The sequence below is a fragment of the Hyla sarda genome, unplaced genomic scaffold (genome assembly GCF_029499605.1).
Source record: "Hyla sarda isolate aHylSar1 unplaced genomic scaffold, aHylSar1.hap1 scaffold_649, whole genome shotgun sequence".
Lineage (NCBI taxonomy): Eukaryota > Metazoa > Chordata > Amphibia > Anura > Hylidae > Hyla > Hyla sarda.
In genome coordinates, this window is record NW_026610664.1 from 139,663 (window position 1) to 156,739 (window position 17,077).

General features: G+C 45.8%; 7 non-coding genes across 7 annotated transcripts; all 7 read right to left on the bottom strand.

Annotated features, from left to right (window-relative positions):
- Nucleotides 1–1,579: 1,579 nt before the first annotated feature.
- LOC130342388 (U2 spliceosomal RNA) lies at nucleotides 1,580–1,770 on the bottom strand. Its single transcript, XR_008882042.1, has one exon. It is a non-coding gene; the product is annotated as a U2 spliceosomal RNA (small nuclear RNA).
- A 2,095-nt stretch (nucleotides 1,771–3,865) lies between these two features.
- Nucleotides 3,866–4,056, bottom strand: LOC130342389 (U2 spliceosomal RNA). Its single transcript, XR_008882043.1, has one exon. It is a non-coding gene; the product is annotated as a U2 spliceosomal RNA (small nuclear RNA).
- Nucleotides 4,057–6,132: 2,076 nt separating this feature from the next.
- LOC130342336 (U2 spliceosomal RNA) lies at nucleotides 6,133–6,323 on the bottom strand. The gene has a single exon (XR_008882000.1). It is a non-coding gene; the product is annotated as a U2 spliceosomal RNA (small nuclear RNA).
- Nucleotides 6,324–8,413: 2,090 nt separating this feature from the next.
- On the bottom strand, nucleotides 8,414–8,604 carry LOC130342390 (U2 spliceosomal RNA). The gene has a single exon (XR_008882044.1). It is a non-coding gene; the product is annotated as a U2 spliceosomal RNA (small nuclear RNA).
- Nucleotides 8,605–10,694: 2,090 nt separating this feature from the next.
- Nucleotides 10,695–10,885, bottom strand: LOC130342339 (U2 spliceosomal RNA). The gene has a single exon (XR_008882002.1). It is a non-coding gene; the product is annotated as a U2 spliceosomal RNA (small nuclear RNA).
- A 2,081-nt stretch (nucleotides 10,886–12,966) lies between these two features.
- LOC130342330 (U2 spliceosomal RNA) lies at nucleotides 12,967–13,157 on the bottom strand. The gene has a single exon (XR_008881994.1). It is a non-coding gene; the product is annotated as a U2 spliceosomal RNA (small nuclear RNA).
- Nucleotides 13,158–15,250: 2,093 nt separating this feature from the next.
- Nucleotides 15,251–15,441, bottom strand: LOC130342333 (U2 spliceosomal RNA). Its single transcript, XR_008881997.1, has one exon. It is a non-coding gene; the product is annotated as a U2 spliceosomal RNA (small nuclear RNA).
- Between the last annotated feature and the right edge of the window lie 1,636 nt (nucleotides 15,442–17,077).

A 17,077-nucleotide genomic window follows, 5' to 3' on the forward strand; every position in this document is an offset into this window, starting at 1 on the left:
GTCGCTGCTGTGAAGGTTCTAGGTGACATCACAAATCCCTATGGTTACATACACAACAAAGCTGGGTTGTTGTTGTTTACACTCTGCAAGGCCTGTGGAAGTGAGTGACATCATAGCACTGTAGTTCTGAGGGTTCTAGATGGATGCAACAATCTCCTGTTGCTTCTATGAAGGCCATAATAGACGACATCACCAAACAGCTCCATAGTCACATACACAGCAAAGGAAAGATGTTGTTTACACCTAGTGATGTCAGTGGTATTGAGTGACATCACAGCACAGTGCTAAGGCTCCTGGGCCTGGACACAGCAGCGGCTGCAATATCTCAACGGAGAATACGTTTATATATATGTGTGTGTGTGCGCGTATATATATATATATATATATATATATATATATATATATTTCTCCGCCGAAATCACTTTTAAACCCATTTCCACCTTTTTTTCCCTTCTCTTCCTCTTACTTTTTTTTCACGTTTTTTTACGTTTTTCTCCTTTTCGCCTCTTTTCTGGGCGTATTATTCTTCTTTTTCTTCTTTTTTTTCGTCTAATGCATACCCCATCAGTGCAGCAATGCTTATTCAATACCGCCAGCAGATGGAGACACTGGGGGATAATTTTCTAAGGATTTATACTGATTTTTCCTGTCTGAATTTGTCGCACAGAAAGTTGCAGGCCAAATATGTGTGACATTTCTGCGACTTTAGCTTCTAGAGCATTTTTACAACATTATACATAGGTGCTGAATACATAAAAAGCGACTGTTCAGCGACAGACAAGTCGCATCGGCTGAAAGTAGGCCAGAATGTCAGTCCATGTTGGAGCAGGTTTAGATACAGTCTAAAGTATAGATCTCAAAGTCTGTGCACAGAATTTAGCAAGGGCCTCGCACCTTCTGATGCATCAGGTAGGTGCACAATAGCATAGCCTAACCCTCTGTACTTTGGTCTATATTGATGCGGGACATAGACAGCCAGCTGATGACCAATCCATTAGTGCAATGGATGGCTGGAAGCATTTGTCTTTGCCTTTGCAATACCACAGAAGCAATGCATGGTCAATGTACAGCAATGACACACCTGTGTGAACAGCCAGGAGACCCCCCCCCCCCCCCATGTTATGTTACATAGTTACATAGTTAGTACGGTCGAAAAAAGACATATGTCCATCAAGTTCAACCAGGGAATTAAGGGGTAGGGGTGTGGCGCGATATTGGGGAAGGGATGAGATTTTATATTTCTTCATAAGCATTAATCTTATTTTGTCAATTAGGAACATTCAGCACCCACCCGCTATCAAGGCAGCTGCCTATCATGTCATGCCCTACCTGCACAGGTGTGCTGGCTACTCAAATGATCCAATTAAGGAGGCCATTTAGTCAGCAGCAGCAGAAGTCCTGTGCCTGGACGCTCCAACAGCGGCCAGACACAAGCAGAAGCAGAAGCAGCAGAAGCAGCAGCAGCACCACCTTTTGTTTTTTGGCTGCAGCAGCAGCAAGGCCCACAGGGCTGGCTAGCTGGCTAGCCAGCAAGCAGGTAGCAATGAAAGTAGGAATCTTTCTTTTTAACCCTGTAAGGGGGTGGTGCACTGTACCCGAAGATACTGCCATATCGGGTCAATGCATAGGGCGACGGAAGCAAGCTTCGAAATCGGCCCCCGTTCTCAAAAATCCATTTAATATATGGTCCCCAGATAGGGGACGTATCAGATATTAAACTGATAAGAACAGATACTACACTTGATCTTAGCCAAAAGGCCGAGAAGCGATAACCGTGAAAGGGGCGGGCCCAACAAGGTGCCCTTCATGGGCACTATCACTGCTTGCTGTCAGGGAGGCTGCCAGACAATTTTCCATGCACACTCTGGGCTGGGGGGCAGTCAACCACCAGTACACACAGCAGAACCTAAACCCATACCATTATTGCTAAGCAGCAAGACAGGGGCCCATTGCACTCCCACGGGGCCTTTTTAAATGCAATCCATAACCCGGATTTGCCAGGAACCCTTCTTACTCCTCCTACTTGCATGTGACACTGGGCTTAGGATCTGCATAGGAAACACACACACAAGCACACACCTACCTTTGTTGCCTGCAGATGCCTCCTTGGCTGTCCCCAAACGGTATCAAACCAACACCCACGGGAAGCTGTAAGCATAGAGGACATGCCTGCACCCCATTGGACTTACCTGTGTGGGTTAAACCCGGGTTATTTGACAACCTATGGCGGTGATGGTTCTGCTCAGGCAGAGCAGTGCTGATGCTCCTCATAAAGCTGTCGCTGCTGTGAAGGTTCTAGGTGACATCACAAATCCCTATGGTTACATACACAACAAAGCTGGGTTGTTGTTGTTTACACTCTGCAAGGCCTGTGGAAGTGAGTGACATCATAGCACTGTAGTTCTGAGGGTTCTAGATGGATGCAACAATCTCCTGTTGCTTCTATGAAGGCCATAATAGACGACATCACCAAACAGCTCCATAGTCACATACACAGCAAAGGAGAGATGTTGTTTACACCTAGTGATGTCAGTGGTATTGAGTGACATCACAGCACAGTGCTAAGGCTCCTGGGCCTGGACACAGCAGCGGCTGCAATATCTCAACGGAGAATACGTTTATATATATGTGTGTGTGTGCGCGTATATATATATATATATATATATATATATATATATATATATATATATATTTCTCCGCCGAAATCACTTTTAAACCCATTTCCACCTTTTTTTCCCTTCTCTTCCTCTTACTTTTTTTTCACGTTTTTTTACGTTTTTCTCCTTTTCGCCTCTTTTCTGGGCGTATTATTCTTCTTTTTCTTCTTTTTTTTCGTCTAATGCATACCCCATCAGTGCAGCAATGCTTATTCAATACCGCCAGCAGATGGAGACACTGGGGGATAATTTTCTAAGGATTTATACTGATTTTTCCTGTCTGAATTTGTCGCACAGAAAGTTGCAGGCCAAATATGTGTGACATTTCTGCGACTTTAGCTTCTAGAGCATTTTTACAACATTATACATAGGTGCTGAATACATAAAAAGCGACTGTTCAGCGACAGACAAGTCGCATCGGCTGAAAGTAGGCCAGAATGTCAGTCCATGTTGGAGCAGGTTTAGATACAGTCTAAAGTATAGATCTCAAAGTCTGTGCACAGAATTTAGCAAGGGCCTCGCACCTTCTGATGCATCAGGTAGGTGCACAATAGCATAGCCTAACCCTCTGTACTTTGGTCTATATTGATGCGGGACATAGACAGCCAGCTGATGACCAATCCATTAGTGCAATGGATGGCTGGAAGCATTTGTCTTTGCCTTTGCAATACCACAGAAGCAATGCATGGTCAATGTACAGCAATGACACACCTGTGTGAACAGCCAGGAGACCCCCCCCCCCCCCATGTTATGTTACATAGTTACATAGTTAGTACGGTCGAAAAAAGACATATGTCCATCAAGTTCAACCAGGGAATTAAGGGGTAGGGGTGTGGCGCGATATTGGGGAAGGGATGAGATTTTATATTTCTTCATAAGCATTAATCTTATTTTGTCAATTAGGAACATTCAGCACCCACCCGCTATCAAGGCAGCTGCCTATCATGTCATGCCCTACCTGCACAGGTGTGCTGGCTACTCAAATGATCCAATTAAGGAGGCCATTTAGTCAGCAGCAGCAGAAGTCCTGTGCCTGGACGCTCCAACAGCGGCCAGACACAAGCAGAAGCAGAAGCAGCAGAAGCAGCAGCAGCACCACCTTTTGTTTTTTGGCTGCAGCAGCAGCAAGGCCCACAGGGCTGGCTAGCTGGCTAGCCAGCAAGCAGGTAGCAATGAAAGTAGGAATCTTTCTTTTTAACCCTGTAAGGGGGTGGTGCACTGTACCCGAAGATACTGCCATATCGGGTCAATGCATAGGGCGACGGAAGCAAGCTTCGAAATCGGCCCCCGTTCTCAAAAATCCATTTAATATATGGTCCCCAGATAGGGGACGTATCAGATATTAAACTGATAAGAACAGATACTACACTTGATCTTAGCCAAAAGGCCGAGAAGCGATAACCGTGAAAGGGGCGGGCCCAACAAGGTGCCCTTCATGGGCACTATCACTGCTTGCTGTCAGGGAGGCTGCCAGACAATTTTCCATGCACACTCTGGGCTGGGGGGCAGTCAACCACCAGTACACACAGCAGAACCTAAACCCATACCATTATTGCTAAGCAGCAAGACAGGGGCCCATTGCGCTCCCACGGGGCCTTTTTAAATGCAATCCATAACCCGGATTTGCCAGGAACCCTTCTTACTCCTCCTACTTGCATGTGACACTGGGCTTAGGATCTGCATAGGAAACACACACACAAGCACACACCTACCTTTGTTGCCTGCAGATGCCTCCTTGGCTGTCCCCAAACGGTATCAAACCAACACCCACGGGAAGCTGTAAGCATAGAGGACATGCCTGCACCCCATTGGACTTACCTGTGTGGGTTAAACCCGGGTTATTTGACAACCTATGGCGGTGATGGTTCTGCTCAGGCAGAGCAGTGCTGATGCTCCTCATAAAGCTGTCGCTGCTGTGAATGTTCTAGGTGACATCACAAATCCCTATGGTTACATACACAACAAAGCTGGGTTGTTGTTGTTTACACTCTGCAAGGCCTGTGGAAGTGAGTGACATCATAGCACTGTAGTTCTGAGGGTTCTAGATGGATGCAACAATCTCCTGTTGCTTCTATGAAGGCCATAATAGACGACATCACCAAACAGCTCCATAGTCACATACACAGCAAAGGAGAGATGTTGTTTACACCTAGTGATGTCAGTGGTATTGAGTGACATCACAGCACAGTGCTAAGGCTCCTGGGCCTGGACACAGCAGCGGCTGCAATATCTCAACGGAGAATACGTTTATATATATGTGTGTGTGTGCGCGTATATATATATATATATATATATATATATATATTTCTCCGCCGAAATCACTTTTAAACCCATTTCCACCTTTTTTTCCCTTCTCTTCCTCTTACTTTTTTTTCACGTTTTTTTACGTTTTTCTCCTTTTCGCCTCTTTTCTGGGCGTATTATTCTTCTTTTTCTTCTTTTTTTTTGTCTAATGCATACCCCATCAGTGCAGCAATGCTTATTCAATACCGCCAGCAGATGGAGACACTGGGGGATAATTTTCTAAGGATTTATACTGATTTTTCCTGTCTGAATTTGTCGCACAGAAAGTTGCAGGCCAAATATGTGTGACATTTCTGCGACTTTAGCTTCTAGAGCATTTTTACAACATTATACATAGGTGCTGAATACATAAAAAGCGACTGTTCAGCGACAGACAAGTCGCATCGGCTGAAAGTAGGCCAGAATGTCAGTCCATGTTGGAGCAGGTTTAGATACAGTCTAAAGCATAGATCTCAAAGTCTGTGCACAGAATTTAGCAAGGGCCTCGCACCTTCTGATGCATCAGGTAGGTGCACAATAGCATAGCCTAACCCTCTGTACTTTGGTCTATATTGATGCGGGACATAGACAGCCAGCTGATGACCAATCCATTAGTGCAATGGATGGCTGGAAGCATTTGTCTTTGCCTTTGCAATACCACAGAAGCAATGCATGGTCAATGTACAGCAATGACACACCTGTGTGAACAGCCAGGAGACCCCCCCCCCCATGTTATGTTACATAGTTACATAGTTAGTACGGTCGAAAAAAGACATATGTCCATCAAGTTCAACCAGGGAATTAAGGGGTAGGGGTGTGGCGCGATATTGGGGAAGGGATGAGATTTTATATTTCTTCATAAGCATTAATCTTATTTTGTCAATTAGGAACATTCAGCACCCACCCGCTATCAAGGCAGCTGCCTATCATGTCATGCCCTACCTGCACAGGTGTGCTGGCTACTCAAATGATCCAATTAAGGAGGCCATTTAGTCAGCAGCAGCAGAAGTCCTGTGCCTGGACGCTCCAACAGCGGCCAGACACAAGCAGAAGCAGAAGCAGCAGAAGCAGCAGCAGCACCACCTTTTGTTTTTTGGCTGCAGCAGCAGCAAGGCCCACAGGGCGAGCTAGCTGGCTAGCCAGCAAGCAGGTAGCAATGAAAGTAGGAATCTTTCTTTTTAACCCTGTAAGGGGGTGGTGCACTGTACCCGAAGATACTGCCATATCGGGTCAATGCATAGGGCGACGGAAGCAAGCTTCGAAATCGGCCCCCGTTCTCAAAAACCCATTTAATATATGGTCCCCAGATAGGGGACGTATCAGATATTAAACTGATAAGAACAGATACTACACTTGATCTTAGCCAAAAGGCCGAGAAGCGATAACCGTGAAAGGGGCGGGCCCAACAAGGTGCCCTTCATGGGCACTATCACTGCTTGCTGTCAGGGAGGCTGCCAGACAATTTTCCATGCACACTCTGGGCTGGGGGGCAGTCAACCACCAGTACACACAGCAGAACCTAAACCCATACCATTATTGCTAAGCAGCAAGACAGGGGCCCATTGCACTCCCACGGGGCCTTTTTAAATGCAATCCATAACCCGGATTTGCCAGGAACCCTTCTTACTCCTCCTACTTGCATGTGACACTGGGCTTAGGATCTGCATAGGAAACACACACACAAGCACACACCTACCTTTGTTGCCTGCAGATGCCTCCTTGGCTGTCCCCAAACGGTATCAAACCAACACCCACGGGAAGCTGTAAGCATAGAGGACATGCCTGCACCCCATTGGACTTACCTGTGTGGGTTAAACCCGGGTTATTTGACAACCTATGGCGGTGATGGTTCTGCTCAGGCAGAGCAGTGCTGATGCTCCTCATAAAGCTGTCGCTGCTGTGAAGGTTCTAGGTGACATCACAAATCCCTATGGTTACATACACAACAAAGCTGGGTTGTTGTTGTTTACACTCTGCAAGGCCTGTGGAAGTGAGTGACATCATAGCACTGTAGTTCTGAGGGTTCTAGATGGATGCAACAATCTCCTGTTGCTTCTATGAAGGCCATAATAGACGACATCACCAAACAGCTCCATAGTCACATACACAGCAAAGGAGAGATGTTGTTTACACCTAGTGATGTCAGTGGTATTGAGTGACATCACAGCACAGTGCTAAGGCTCCTGGGCCTGGACACAGCAGCGGCTGCAATATCTCAACGGAGAATACGTTTATATATATGTGTGTGTGTGCGCGTATATATATATATATATATATATATATATATATATATATATATTCTCCGCCGAAATCACTTTTAAACCCATTTCCACCTTTTTTTCCCTTCTCTTCCTCTTCCTTTTTTTTCACGTTTTTTTTACGTTTTTCTCCTTTTCGCCTCTTTTCTGGGCGTATTATTCTTCTTTTTCTTCTTTTTTTTCGTCTAATGCATACCCCATCAGTGCAGCAATGCTTATTCAATACCGCCAGCAGATGGAGACACTGGGGGATAATTTTCTAAGGATTTATACTGATTTTTCCTGTCTGAATTTGTCGCACAGAAAGTTGCAGGCCAAATATGTGTGACATTTCTGCGACTTTAGCTTCTAGAGCATTTTTACAACATTATACATAGGTGCTGAATACATAAAAAGCGACTGTTCAGCGACAGACAAGTCGCATCGGCTGAAAGTAGGCCAGAATGTCAGTCCATGTTGGAGCAGGTTTAGATACAGTCTAAAGTATAGATCTCAAAGTCTGTGCACAGAATTTAGCAAGGGCCTCGCACCTTCTGATGCATCAGGTAGGTGCACAATAGCATAGCCTAACCCTCTGTACTTTGGTCTATATTGATGCGGGACATAGACAGCCAGCTGATGACCAATCCATTAGTGCAATGGATGGCTGGAAGCATTTGTCTTTGCCTTTGCAATACCACAGAAGCAATGCATGGTCAATGTACAGCAATGACACACCTGTGTGAACAGCCAGGAGACCCCCCCCCCCCCCCATGTTATGTTACATAGTTACATAGTTAGTACGGTCGAAAAAAGACATATGTCCATCAAGTTCAACCAGGGAATTAAGGGGTAGGGGTGTGGCGCGATATTGGGGAAGGGATGAGATTTTATATTTCTTCATAAGCATTAATCTTATTTTGTCAATTAGGAACATTCAGCACCCACCCGCTATCAAGGCAGCTGCCTATCATGTCATGCCCTACCTGCACAGGTGTGCTGGCTACTCAAATGATCCAATTAAGGAGGCCATTTAGTCAGCAGCAGCAGAAGTCCTGTGCCTGGACGCTCCAACAGCGGCCAGACACAAGCAGAAGCAGAAGCAGCAGAAGCAGCAGCAGCACCACCTTTTGTTTTTTGGCTGCAGCAGCAGCAAGGCCCACAGGGCTGGCTAGCTGGCTAGCCAGCAAGCAGGTAGCAATGAAAGTAGGAATCTTTCTTTTTAACCCTGTAAGGGGGTGGTGCACTGTACCCGAAGATACTGCCATATCGGGTCAATGCATAGGGCGACGGAAGCAAGCTTCGAAATCGGCCCCCGTTCTCAAAAATCCATTTAATATATGGTCCCCAGATAGGGGACGTATCAGATATTAAACTGATAAGAACAGATACTACACTTGATCTTAGCCAAAAGGCCGAGAAGCGATAACCGTGAAAGGGGCGGGCCCAACAAGGTGCCCTTCATGGGCACTATCACTGCTTGCTGTCAGGGAGGCTGCCAGACAATTTTCCATGCACACTCTGGGCTGGGGGGCAGTCAACCACCAGTACACACAGCAGAACCTAAACCCATACCATTATTGCTAAGCAGCAAGACAGGGGCCCATTGCACTCCCATGGGGCCTTTTTAAATGCAATCCATAACCCGGATTTGCCAGGAACCCTTCTTACTCCTCCTACTTGCATGTGACACTGGGCTTAGGATCTGCATAGGAAACACACACACAAGCACACACCTACCTTTGTTGCCTGCAGATGCCTCCTTGGCTGTCCCCAAACGGTATCAAACCAACACCCACGGGAAGCTGTAAGCATAGAGGACATGCCTGCACCCCATTGGACTTACCTGTGTGGGTTAAACCCGGGTTATTTGACAACCTATGGCGGTGATGGTTCTGCTCAGGCAGAGCAGTGCTGATGCTCCTCATAAAGCTGTCGCTGCTGTGAAGGTTCTAGGTGACATCACAAATCCCTATGGTTACATACACAACAAAGCTGGGTTGTTGTTGTTTACACTCTGCAAGGCCTGTGGAAGTGAGTGACATCATAGCACTGTAGTTCTGAGGGTTCTAGATGGATGCAACAATCTCCTGTTGCTTCTATGAAGGCCATAATAGACGACATCACCAAACAGCTCCATAGTCACATACACAGCAAAGGAGAGATGTTGTTTACACCTAGTGATGTCAGTGGTATTGAGTGACATCACAGCACAGTGCTAAGGCTCCTGGGCCTGGACACAGCAGCGGCTGCAATATCTCAACGGAGAATACGTTTATATATATGTGTGTGTGTGCGCGTATATATATATATATATATATATATATATATATATATATATATATTCTCCGCCGAAATCACTTTTAAACCCATTTCCACCTTTTTTTCCCTTCTCTTCCTCTTACTTTTTTTTCACGTTTTTTTACGTTTTTCTCCTTTTCGCCTCTTTTCTGGGCGTATTATTCTTCTTTTTCTTCTTTTTTTTCGTCTAATGCATACCCCATCAGTGCAGCAATGCTTATTCAATACCGCCAGCAGATGGAGACACTGGGGGATAATTTTCTAAGGATTTATACTGATTTTTCCTGTCTGAATTTGTCGCACAGAAAGTTGCAGGCCAAATATGTGTGACATTTCTGCGACTTTAGCTTCTAGAGCATTTTTACAACATTATACATAGGTGCTGAATACATAAAAAGCGACTGTTCAGCGACAGACAAGTCGCATCGGCTGAAAGTAGGCCAGAATGTCAGTCCATGTTGGAGCAGGTTTAGATACAGTCTAAAGTATAGATCTCAAAGTCTGTGCACAGAATTTAGCAAGGGCCTCGCACCTTCTGATGCATCAGGTAGGTGCACAATAGCATAGCCTAACCCTCTGTACTTTGGTCTATATTGATGCGGGACATAGACAGCCAGCTGATGACCAATCCATTAGTGCAATGGATGGCTGGAAGCATTTGTCTTTGCCTTTGCAATACCACAGAAGCAATGCATGGTCAATGTACAGCAATGACACACCTGTGTGAACAGCCAGGAGACCCCCCCCCCCCCCATGTTATGTTACATAGTTACATAGTTAGTACGGTCGAAAAAAGACATATGTCCATCAAGTTCAACCAGGGAATTAAGGGGTAGGGGTGTGGCGCGATATTGGGGAAGGGATGAGATTTTATATTTCTTCATAAGCATTAATCTTATTTTGTCAATTAGGAACATTCAGCACCCACCCGCTATCAAGGCAGCTGCCTATCATGTCATGCCCTACCTGCACAGGTGTGCTGGCTACTCAAATGATCCAATTAAGGAGGCCATTTAGTCAGCAGCAGCAGAAGTCCTGTGCCTGGACGCTCCAACAGCGGCCAGACACAAGCAGAAGCAGAAGCAGCAGAAGCAGCAGCAGCACCACCTTTTGTTTTTTGGCTGCAGCAGCAGCAAGGCCCACAGGGCTGGCTAGCTGGCTAGCCAGCAAGCAGGTAGCAATGAAAGTAGGAATCTTTCTTTTTAACCCTGTAAGGGGGTGGTGCACTGTACCCGAAGATACTTCCATATCGGGTCAATGCATAGGGCGACGGAAGCAAGCTTCGAAATCGGCCCCCGTTCTCAAAAATCCATTTAATATATGGTCCCCAGATAGGGGACGTATCAGATATTAAACTGATAAGAACAGATACTACACTTGATCTTAGCCAAAAGGCCGAGAAGCGATAACCGTGAAAGGGGCGGGCCCAACAAGGTGCCCTTCATGGGCACTATCACTGCTTGCTGTCAGGGAGGCTGCCAGACAATTTTCCATGCACACTCTGGGCTGGGGGGCAGTCAACCACCAGTACACACAGCAGAACCTAAACCCATACCATTATTGCTAAGCAGCAAGACAGGGGCCCATTGCACTCCCACGGGGCCTTTTTAAATGCAATCCATAACCCGGATTTGCCAGGAACCCTTCTTACTCCTCCTACTTGCATGTGACACTGGGCTTAGGATCTGCATAGGAAACACACACACAAGCACACACCTACCTTTGTTGCCTGCAGATGCCTCCTTGGCTGTCCCCAAACGGTATCAAACCAACACCCACGGGAAGCTGTAAGCATAGAGGACATGCCTGCACCCCATTGGACTTACCTGTGTGGGTTAAACCCGGGTTATTTGACAACCTATGGCGGTGATGGTTCTGCTCAGGCAGAGCAGTGCTGATGCTCCTCATAAAGCTGTCGCTGCTGTGAATGTTCTAGGTGACATCACAAATCCCTATGGTTACATACACAACAAAGCTGGGTTGTTGTTGTTTACACTCTGCAAGGCCTGTGGAAGTGAGTGACATCATAGCACTGTAGTTCTGAGGGTTCTAGATGGATGCAACAATCTCCTGTTGCTTCTATGAAGGCCATAATAGACGACATCACCAAACAGCTCCATAGTCACATACACAGCAAAGGAGAGATGTTGTTTACACCTAGTGATGTCAGTGGTATTGAGTGACATCACAGCACAGTGCTAAGGCTCCTGGGCCTGGACACAGCAGCGGCTGCAATATCTCAACGGAGAATACGTTTATATATATGTGTGTGTGTGCGCGTATATATATATATATATATATATATATATATATATATATATTCTCCGCCGAAATCACTTTTAAACCCATTTCCACCTTTTTTTCCCTTCTCTTCCTCTTACTTTTTTTTCACGTTTTTTTTACGTTTTTCTCCTTTTCGCCTCTTTTCTGGGCGTATTATTCTTCTTTTTCTTCTTTTTTTTCGTCTAATGCATACCCCATCAGTGCAGCAATGCTTATTCAATACCGCCAGCAGATGGAGACACTGGGGGATAATTTTCTAAGGATTTATACTGATTTTTCCTGTCTGAATTTGTCGCACAGAAAGTTGCAGGCCAAATATGTGTGACATTTCTGCGACTTTAGCTTCTAGAGCATTTTTACAACATTATACATAGGTGCTGAATACATAAAAAGCGACTGTTCAGCGACAGACAAGTCGCATCGGCTGAAAGTAGGCCAGAATGTCAGTCCATGTTGGAGCAGGTTTAGATACAGTCTAAAGTATAGATCTCAAAGTCTGTGCACAGAATTTAGCAAGGGCCTCGCACCTTCTGATGCATCAGGTAGGTGCACAATAGCATAGCCTAACCCTCTGTACTTTGGTCTATATTGATGCGGGACATAGACAGCCAGCTGATGACCAATCCATTAGTGCAATGGATGGCTGGAAGCATTTGTCTTTGCCTTTGCAATACCACAGAAGCAATGCATGGTCAATGTACAGCAATGACACACCTGTGTGAACAGCCAGGAGACTCCCCCCCCCCCCATGTTATGTTACATAGTTACATAGTTAGTACGGTCGAAAAAAGACATATGTCCATCAAGTTCAACCAGGGAATTAAGGGGTAGGGGTGTGGCGCGATATTGGGGAAGGGATGAGATTTTATATTTCTTCATAAGCATTAATCTTATTTTGTCAATTAGGAACATTCAGCACCCACCCGCTATCAAGGCAGCTGCCTATCATGTCATGCCCTACCTGCACAGGTGTGCTGGCTACTCAAATGATCCAATTAAGGAGGCCATTTAGTCAGCAGCAGCAGAAGTCCTGTGCCTGGACGCTCCAACAGCGGCCAGACACAAGCAGAAGCAGCAGAAGCAGCAGCAGCACCACCTTTTGTTTTTTGGCTGCAGCAGCAGCAAGGCCCACAGGGCTGGCTAGCTGGCTAGCCAGCAAGCAGGTAGCAATGAAAGTAGGAATCTTTCTTTTTAACCCTGTAAGGGGGTGGTGCACTGTACCCGAAGATACTGCCATATCGGGTCAATGCATAGGGCGACGGAAGCAAGCTTCGAAATCGGCCCCCGTTCTCAAAAATCCATTTAATATATGGTCCCCAGATAGGGGACGTATCAGATATTAAACTGATAAGAACAGATACTACACTTGATCTTAGCCAAAAGGCAGAGAAGCGATAACCGTGAAAGGGGCGGGCCCAACAAGGTGCCCTTCATGGGCACTATCACTGCTTGCTGTCAGGGAGGCTGCCAGACAATTTTCCATGCACACTCTGGGCTGGGGGGCAGTCAACCACCAGTACACACAGCAGAACCTAAACCCATACCATTATTGCTAAGCAGCAAGACAGGGGCCCATTGCACTCCCATGGGGCCTTTTTAAATGCAATCCATAACCCGGATTTGCCAGGAACCCTTCTTACTCCTCCTACTTGCATGTGACACTGGGCTTAGGATCTGCATAGGAAACACACACACAAGCACACACCTACCTTTGTTGCCTGCAGATGCCTCCTTGGCTGTCCCCAAACGGTATCAAACCAACACCCACGGGAAGCTGTAAGCATAGAGGACATGCCTGCACCCCATTGGACTTACCTGTGTGGGTTAAACCCGGGTTATTTGACAACCTATGGCGGTGATGGTTCTGCTCAGGCAGAGCAGTGCTGATGCTCCTCATAAAGCTGTCGCTGCTGTGAAGGTTCTAGGTGACATCACAAATCCCTATGGTTACATACACAACAAAGCTGGGTTGTTGTTGTTTACACTCTGCAAGGCCTGTGGAAGTGAGTGACATCATAGCACTGTAGTTCTGAGGGTTCTAGATGGATGCAACAATCTCCTGTTGCTTCTATGAAGGCCATAATAGACGACATCACCAAACAGCTCCATAGTCACATACACAGCAAAGGAGAGATGTTGTTTACACCTAGTGATGTCAGTGGTATTGAGTGACATCACAGCACAGTGCTAAGGCTCCTGGGCCTGGACACAGCAGCGGCTGCAATATCTCAACGGAGAATACGTTTATATATATGTGTGTGTGTGCGCGTATATATATATATATATATATATATATATATATATATATATATATATTTCTCCGCCGAAATCACTTTTAAACCCATTTCCACCTTTTTTTCCCTTCTCTTCCTCTTACTTTTTTTTCACGTTTTTTTACGTTTTTCTCCTTTTCGCCTCTTTTCTGGGCGTATTATTCTTCTTTTTCTTCTTTTTTTTCGTCTAATGCATACCCCATCAGTGCAGCAATGCTTATTCAATACCGCCAGCAGATGGAGACACTGGGGGATAATTTTCTAAGGATTTATACTGATTTTTCCTGTCTGAATTTGTCGCACAGAAAGTTGCAGGCCAAATATGTGTGACATTTCTGCGACTTTAGCTTCTAGAGCATTTTTACAACATTATACATAGGTGCTGAATACATAAAAAGCGACTGTTCAGCGACAGACAAGTCGCATCGGCTGAAAGTAGGCCAGAATGTCAGTCCATGTTGGAGCAGGTTTAGATACAGTCTAAAGTATAGATCTCAAAGTCTGTGCACAGAATTTAGCAAGGGCCTCGCACCTTCTGATGCATCAGGTAGGTGCACAATAGCATAGCCTAACCCTCTGTACTTTGGTCTATATTGATGCGGGACATAGACAGCCAGCTGATGACCAATCCATTAGTGCAATGGATGGCTGGAAGCATTTGTCTTTGCCTTTGCAATACCACAGAAGCAATGCATGGTCAATGTACAGCAATGACACACCTGTGTGAACAGCCAGGAGACCCCCCCCCCCCCCATGTTATGTTACATAGTTACATAGTTAGTACGGTCGAAAAAAGACATATGTCCATCAAGTTCAACCAGGGAATTAAGGGGTAGGGGTGTGGCGCGATATTGGGGAAGGGATGAGATTTTATATTTCTTCATAAGCATTAATCTTATTTTGTCAATTAGGAACATTCAGCACCCACCCGCTATCAAGGCAGCTGCCTATCATGTCATGCCCTACCTGCACAGGTGTGCTGGCTACTCAAATGATCCAATTAAGGAGGCCATTTAGTCAGCAGCAGCAGAAGTCCTGTGCCTGGACGCTCCAACAGCGGCCAGACACAAGCAGAAGCAGAAGCAGCAGAAGCAGCAGCAGCACCACCTTTTGTTTTTTGGCTGCAGCAGCAGCAAGGCCCACAGGGCTGGCTAGCTGGCTAGCCAGCAAGCAGGTAGCAATGAAAGTAGGAATCTTTCTTTTTAACCCTGTAAGGGGGTGGTGCACTGTACCCGAAGATACTGCCATATCGGGTCAATGCATAGGGCGACGGAAGCAAGCTTCGAAATCGGCCCCCGTTCTCAAAAATCCATTTAATATATGGTCCCCAGATAGGGGACGTATCAGAGATTAAACTGATAAGAACAGATACTACACTTGATCTTAGCCAAAAGGCCGAGAAGCGATAACCGTGAAAGGGGCGGGCCCAACAAGGTGCCCTTCATGGGCACTATCACTGCTTGCTGTCAGGGAGGCTGCCAGACAATTTTCCATGCACACTCTGGGCTGGGGGGCAGTCAACCACCAGTACACACAGCAGAACCTAAACCCATACCATTATTGCTAAGCAGCAAGACAGGGGCCCATTGCACTCCCACGGGGCCTTTTTAAATGCAATCCATAACCCGGATTTGCCAGGAACCCTTCTTACTCCTCCTACTTGCATGTGACACTGGGCTTAGGATCTGCATAGGAAACACACACACAAGCACACACCTACCTTTGTTGCCTGCAGATGCCTCCTTGGCTGTCCCCAAACGGTATCAAACCAACACCCACGGGAAGCTGTAAGCATAGAGGACATGCCTGCACCCCATTGGACTTACCTGTGTGGGTTAAACCCGGGTTATTTGACAACCTATGGCGGTGATGGTTCTGCTCAGGCAGAGCAGTGCTGATGCTCCTCATAAAGCTGTCGCTGCTGTGAAGGTTCTAGGTGACATCACAAATCCCTATGGTTACATACACAACAAAGCTGGGTTGTTGTTGTTTACACTCTGCAAGGCCTGTGGAAGTGAGTGACATCATAGCACTGTAGTTCTGAGGGTTCTAGATGGATGCAACAATCTCCTGTTGCTTCTATGAAGGCCATAATAGACGACATCACCAAACAGCTCCATAGTCACATACACAGCAAAGGAGAGATGTTGTTTACACCTAGTGATGTCACTGGTTTTGAGTGACATCACAGCACAGTGCTAAGGCTCCTGGGCCTGGACACAGCAGCGGCTGCAATATCTCAACAGAGAATACGTTTATATATATGTGTGTGTGTGCGCGTATATATATATATATATATATATTTCTCCGCCGAAATCACTTTTAAACCCATTTCCACCTTTTTTTCCCTTCTCTTCCTCTTACTTTTTTTTCACGTTTTTTTACATTTTTCTCCTTTTCGCCTCTTTTCTGGGCGTATTATTCTTCTTTTTCTTCTTTTTTTTCGTCTAATGCATACCCCATCAGTGCAGCAATGCTTATTCAATACCGCCAGCAGATGGAGACACTGGGGGATAATTTTCTAAGGATTTATACTGATTTTTCCTGTCTGAATTTGTCGCACAGAAAGTTGCAGGCCAAATATGTGTGACATTTCTGCGACTTTAGCTTCTAGAGCATTTTTACAACATTATACATAGGTGCTGAATACATAAAAAGCGACTGTTCAGCGACAGACAAGTCGCATCGGCTGAAAGTAGGCCAGAATGTCAGTCCATGTTGGAGCAGGTTTAGATACAGTCTAAAGTATAGATCTCAAAGTCTGTGCACAGAATTTAGCAAGGGCCTCGCACCTTCTGATGCATCAGGTAGGTGCACAATAGCATAGCCTAACCCTCTGTACTTTGGTCTATATTGATGCGGGACATAGACAGCCAGCTGATGACCAATCCATTAGTGCAATGGATGGCTGGAAGCATTTGTCTTTGCCTTTGCAATACCACAGAAGCAATGCATGGTCAATGTACAGCAATGACACACCTGTGTGAACAGCCAGGAGACCCCCCCCCCCCCATGTTATGTTACATAGTTACATAGTTAGTAC